Here is a 6004-nt window from a genome sequence, read left to right on the forward strand (position 1 = left end):
GGCGGCCCAGGGCCAGGCTCGGGGGGCGGGCTGCTCTTTCGGCCCCCCGGCCCAGCGCTGAGTCCGGTTTCCAGGAGACGTGCCCTGCAAGTTTGGAGATGAATGCCTGTCCCCGTGTGCCCTCCCCCGTCCTCAGAGCCACTAAGCTTCCAGCGCCGTCTTCGTTACCAGCTTCCGGAAGATGTCCCGGAGTCGAGGACTGCCACCCTGAGGATCCTCTGATCAGAAAGCCGCGTGTGGGAGGGGCCAGCTCAGGGCCAGGGCCGCGGGGATGCTGAAACGGCTTCATCTCGCTCTCGCTGGCGTCACCGCGCGTCCCGGTGCGTGTGTCTGTCTGCTGCAGACCCTCTCCTTTCAGCCCTTCCTTGTTTAACACCCCGGCCGTCAACTTCTCCTTCCTTCCAAAAGCCTCAAGAAAAGACCTTTCTGCCTCCCAGCCGCCCAGGCTTCAGAGCAGGGCTGGCTGTTCCCTTGGAACTGTTTATCAGGCCTGTACATCCCCAGCGCTGTCCGGGCCCAGAGCTGGGGGGTGGGGGGAAAGGTCACCAAACCTGAGGACCCTGCCACCAAGTCACGTGAGGCTGGGAGTCCAGCTATCGGACTCAGAGACTGAACGACTTAACGGGGACAGAGTCTTCTGGCAGTGACTGGCAAAGACAAGTCCACGAGGTCGCTTCTGGTTTTCATTAGGCTCCAAATTGTGCCAGGCACCTGCAGCATCACCATGGGGCTCTGGGTCTCCCAGCAGCCCAGGCCCTGCCTCCGGACCCCATTGCCTGAAGCCTGAGCATCTCTGAGCTCCCTGGGGAGACCCTGTCTGCTGAAATTGGCTTCTCCTCATTTGTCATTAGGGCCAGTACTTAAGAGGTTAAAAAAAGTGCAGGATACAAACAGAAGCGGTGGTGACAGCACTGGGGTAATAACGATTATTAATATTGTTAGGGTTGGTTTATTCCTTCTACAGTTCTCCTTGGATCACCAGGGGAGAGGTCTATCCACCCAGAGTGATATTGCAGGGCTGGGCTATACTCACGCATCTAGGCGATGCTTTTACAAACTCAAAAGCTTGGACTGGGTTTGGGGGAAGGGCGTGGGGTAGTGGGGCCCACAGCACAGTCAGCTACTAGCCTACTAGCCCTGTGACTTTAGGGACAGCAACAGCCCTCTGCTGCCACAGTGTAACATGTGGGCTATAATGATTCTCTAAGGCCGCTTCCAGCTGTAAAATCTTATGATTCTCCGGAAAGAAATTATATTAATGATTAACATTCACTTCATCAGGGCCCAGGCTTAGAGCTGAAAGCTGCCTGCCCCGAAGCTGAACTCCCTGCACCATCTACCTGGAGACCACATGCCAGCTGTCCAAATGGAGAGCTGTGGACCGAGCCTCTGGGAGCTGGAGGTAGGGGGGGAAGTTCAGGAGGAGGAGGAGGGGAAGGAGGGGAAGGTGGGGAAGGAGATGGAGGAGACGGAATGACAATTTTTGTGCCCATTTCACAGGTGGGGAAAGTGAGGCTTAGAGAAGAGATAGGTGGGGCCCAGAGTCCCAGCTGGGAGGGTGGAGACACGATTTTGATGCCAACGGTCTGGCTTCAGAGTCCACACTAAGAGGGCCTGGCCCCGCGGAGTCCCAGCGGGAAACAGACGGCACCTTCCAACACGACTGAGGGATGTGAGTGACAGGGGAGCCCGGGGGATGGCGCAGTCTCTGGAGCTGGGGTCAGGGCGAGGGCAAGGTTACCTGACCCGGCGGGGCCGGAGCCCAGGCCTGTGTGCGGGACGCAGCCAGCCAGCCCGAGCTCGGGGAGGACGCCCCGCTCCCGCCGCCGCGCGCCTCTCCGGGTCGGGCGGGCGCGCCCTCCGCGGGGGACCGTCCCCGGAAGCGGCCGTTCTCGGGGTCGCCGCCGCGCGGGCGTGGGGAGGGGGCGGCGGCCGCACTGCTCCCCGCTGCCGGGACACGGCCCTGAGGAGGGGACTCCCGGCGAGGCCCTCGTCCCTGACGCCGCGGCTGAAACTACGCCCGAGAGCCGGCGGGGCCCGGGGAGGAGCGAGGATGCGCGCCCCGCGGGTGAGGCCGGGACGCGGCCCAGCCCCTCCGCCCTCCCGCCGCCCGCGCCGCCCGCGCCGCGCCTCCGGACCACGGCCCCCGCGCCCCCCGCGCCCCCCGCGCCCCGGCCCGTGTCCTCCCCTCGGGGCGCGCGGCCCGTCCTCCCCGGGAAGAGCCTGGTGCGGAGCCGGCGCCCCGCGGCCCCCGGACGAGGCGGCTCTGCCCGCGGGCGCTGAGCAAAGAGCCAGCCGACGGCGCCGGACGGTAGCGGCGGGGGATGCGCGCTCCGGCCGGAGGCTGAGAGCAGCGGGGTCAGGCCCTGGGCCGAAAAGCACGGACGGGCAGCGCCTCGCCCCCCGGCCCCAGCCCGAGTCGCACGAATCTGTCCTCGCAGCCGATTTGGTGACGACCATGCGGAGTGCCTGCGTGGACCGGCTCCCAGCATCCCTCCTGCGACCTGAGCAAGTTCTTTCCCAATGTGATCAAGCAACAACCAGCCACAGAGGGAGCTGCCCAGTGAGCCACGGAGGAAAAGGTGAGAACCGCGTTCACGGCCACGGCCACGCCCGCAGGCCACGCTCTGCCCACGAGGCCCCCTCTCCCCGCCGTTTTGGGGGGACCCCAGCTCGGCAGCCATGAGACATTCACCCTCGGAAGAGCTGCTTACAGGACGGTGGCCACGCCCGCGGCCCCTCCTGAGGGCGAAGCGGCTGCCCTGCTCCTGCAGCGGCGCGGAGCGCCCGACTGGCCCGCGTGATCTGAAGGGCAAAGAGCCGAGCTGGGGCCGCGCCTCCTTCCCTGCCTTGCAGCCTCTGGGAGCCAGGGTCTCGGGAGTTATGTCCACCGTCCCGCCTCCCTCCTAGCGTCTTGCCCCGCGTCAGCCGCAGGAGGACAGTGACACGCGCTCCTCAGGGGCCACCTCCACCTCTAGACCCAGATTAGGGGGTTTGCTTTCCTGTCCGGACCTGTCTGGTTCTCTAGGAGTTCCTGCTGCAACCCATCTTAATTTAGGAGGAAGATGGCTCAGAACACCTGGGTGCCCTTTCCAGAAACGTGACGCCTCCATGCGATGAAAAGACAGCCGCTTCTTCTGAAGAACTGGGTGTTCCTACCCCCCAGCTGGCTGGTGTTTGCAGCTCACACGTGGCGTAAAAACCAGTTTTCACGTCAAAACAAGCTTTATTCCCTTTCCATCTCCTGTTGGAGAAATGAGGTAACTAAGAGCAGAAGGGGTCCCAGCTGTGCTCGTGGGGCTCAGACGGCGCACAGCTCAGAGGCAGGGGGCTGCCCAAGTCGAGTTTCAAGGGTGACGCTTCCATTGGTCGTGGGAATGCATCACCGCCCTCTTCCCTCCCAGTTCTGGACCTGCCTAGAGGGTCCTCAGTGAGGTGCCCTGGGCAGCTACTCTCGAACATCTGGGGGCTAAATATGAGATGAAACCCATTTGCCACCTCTGGTCTGTTATCACAGTGAAGCTCAGGGGCTCCTGGATGGGAACCCACTCCTTGGAGGACTCAAGGGCTAAGTTTCGGTCAAGACCCTGAGCTGGTGTTGGAGGGGAGAGGTGAGCAGCCTCTGCTCTGTCCCCGCTCCCAGGGCAGGGAGGACAGGCGGCCTCGGGCCCCCTTCACTGAGGTGGAATTAGCACACCCATCTCAGGCAGCAGTGACCTTGGGGGACCTGGCCCCGGACAGCAGGCCTCCTCAGGGGCACTGGCTGTGGCGGAAGGGCCTTTGGCCTGCGCGGGTTGTGGCACCAGCAGCATTAGAAGGTTCACCCACTATGAGCCAAAGCAAGAGAGCAGGGACACGGGGGCAAAGAATCACCTCCAGTGAGGCCCCCAGATCACATCCTGGGGACTCATAAAACTCCTGGGAGGGATGTGAAGGAACGGGGCTCGGGAGTGTTAAGGCGGCAGAGCTAGGAGAGCGGAGTGGGGTGGCCAGCGGGAGGATGGCCGCAGGGGAGGGCGGGGGTCGAGAGGAGTAAGGGTGACAAGAGGCAACAGCTTTCTCTCATCCACTTTGGCCCCAGGAGGTGGTGTTCTCTGCAATGGGACTTACTCTTGAGGAGATGAAACCTCAGTATCTGCAGTTCTCTCTCCCGATTGGCTTCTTGGGAAAGTCCATCATCTTCTCCGTTTTCTGTGCCTTCATACTATGCCTTTCCTCTCCTTCCTCTGGCCAATTTCCATGGGTTCTCCAAGACAGAATAGAAAGTATTTCAAGGACAACTTTCCTAACCACCGGCCAACTGGGGTGAATGCCTCTCTCAGGGCCGCCGTGCCTTCTCAGTTCCAAAAGGCCATTCACATTGTAGTCTAAGTAAGTGGATCGCTGGCGTGTGCAGTTATCAGTTTATTGAGTCTCAGCTCCAACTGCACCCTTCGGCGCCTTACTCTGTGATAACGAAACCGGGCCCTGTAAATATTTCTTCTTCGCCAGCCGGCATGAGGTTAAGCTTGCACAGGGCACTGGCCGGACATCGCAGAAGGAAGGGGCCTCTCTCCCGGGTCTGTGCTTCCTTCCTGCTTACCCAGGGCTGCCAGACGTGTGGGAGTTGAATACGCCATGGTGCTCACCTTCCAGCAAGTGTCGTTCCCAGTCCCCACCTGGGTCCCCGACCTGCTGGCTCCCCAGGAGGGCTGGCCAGCCTTGGCCCGTGATCCCCCGCCCACCCTCCTTGGTCTCCTGCTAACCCAGTGGGGCGCTCGCAGGGTGCCGGTCCCCACCTGCGTTTCCTCGCTCTCCAACCACGGGCTGCCGCCTGTGGCCCAGCTGTGGCCCAGGGCGTGCCAGTCATCTTCTCACCGTCCAGCAGGCTTCAGCCTCACCCGCTCCAAACAAAGTTGGAATTCTAGGCTCGGAGTGGCGAGGAGGCCCCCTTGCAATCATCTACCTCACTCAGCCTTAGGATGGTCTTCAGAGCTGCTTTATTCCTTTTTCATAGCTAATCTCCTGTAAAGAGTTACTAGTAGTTTATATCAAACTTTCCTGTACAAATTACATGTGGGGATGGAACCCACGCTGATACACCTGGAGTAGTTTTGCTCCAAAAATAGGGATGGGAGGAGGAGGAGGTGCCGTTTACCTCGACTGTCATGTGACAAGGCCCGCGCCCCTGCCCAGAAGCTGTGTAAACAAGAGCCCTGCGTCCCTCCCAGGCCTTCCGAGGCCCTGCCACGGCCCCGCTGCCACGGCACTTCTCACAGATCAGGTGGCCGGCCACTGTCTGTGTCCCCACAGGCTGTGGGCACCTCTGCGTCTCACCGTGCGGGCCCCGGACCTGCAGCAACAGTACCACCTGGGAACTGGTTGGAAATGCAACTTCTCGGGCCCCGTTTCCGATCTGGTGAATCAGAAACTGCGTTCTGTGCTGTCACGAGCCCTTCAGGTGAATCTGATGTTAGCAAAGGTTTGAGAACCACTGGTATGGAGGAACTTAACTTCTTAGGCCTCACCTGCAAATGGTAATGATTGTATCTTCCTCACATAATGGTTGTGAGGATTTGGTAAGATGGCACAAAGTAAGAGCACAATAATGGGGGCAACAGTATAGACACAGAGATAGAGATACACAGATAGAGGAATGATACAACCTTCTTCACTGCCTGCTCCGCACCCCTCCTCTCCTTCCTAGAATTTGGAGGTCCTGTGAAAGTGGTCTCCTGCACACTGTTTCCCAGCTGACTAGGGGTGCAGGTCTGACCTTTCTAAACGGGCCAAGGCCAGAGAGGAAGGTGACCCAGGGCTTAGCTCCCCGGAAGCGAGTCCAGAGCCTCCCTGGAGATGCCCGTGGGCCCTTGGCGGATGGGCTGGGCCCTCACCTGTTCTTGGCACGCTGGCCTGTGGGGGTGACCCAGGCACAACACCAGCCCCCCATTTGCAACCAGTGCCAGAGGTCAAGAGGCAACGGCCGGGTGAGCAGAGACAAGGTCGCTGCCCAGCCAGGAGCTGG

At 61.0% G+C, this 6004-nt stretch overlaps 1 long non-coding RNA gene across 10 annotated transcripts in view; it reads left to right on the forward strand.

The window, feature by feature from the left end:
• LOC309606254 overlaps positions 1-6004 on the forward strand; it is a 27447-nt gene continuing 21443 nt past the window's right edge. For 6 of the 10 annotated variants that reach the window (XR_014231721.1, XR_014231722.1, XR_014231723.1 and 3 more), the window contains exons 1-5: positions 1-1402; positions 1501-1672; positions 2442-2582; positions 3059-3260; positions 5293-5440. This is a non-coding gene — a long non-coding RNA (uncharacterized lncRNA). The remainder of the gene's footprint in view (positions 1403-1500; positions 1673-2441; positions 2583-3058; positions 3261-5292; positions 5441-6004) is intronic. The other 4 variants (XR_014231727.1, XR_014231728.1, XR_014231730.1 and 1 more) reach the window with 3 other exon arrangements.

Source organism: Balaenoptera borealis (assembly GCF_965194805.1).
Source record: "Balaenoptera borealis genome assembly, chromosome: 11".
In the NCBI taxonomy this organism is placed as follows: Eukaryota; Metazoa; Chordata; class Mammalia; order Artiodactyla; family Balaenopteridae; genus Balaenoptera; species Balaenoptera borealis.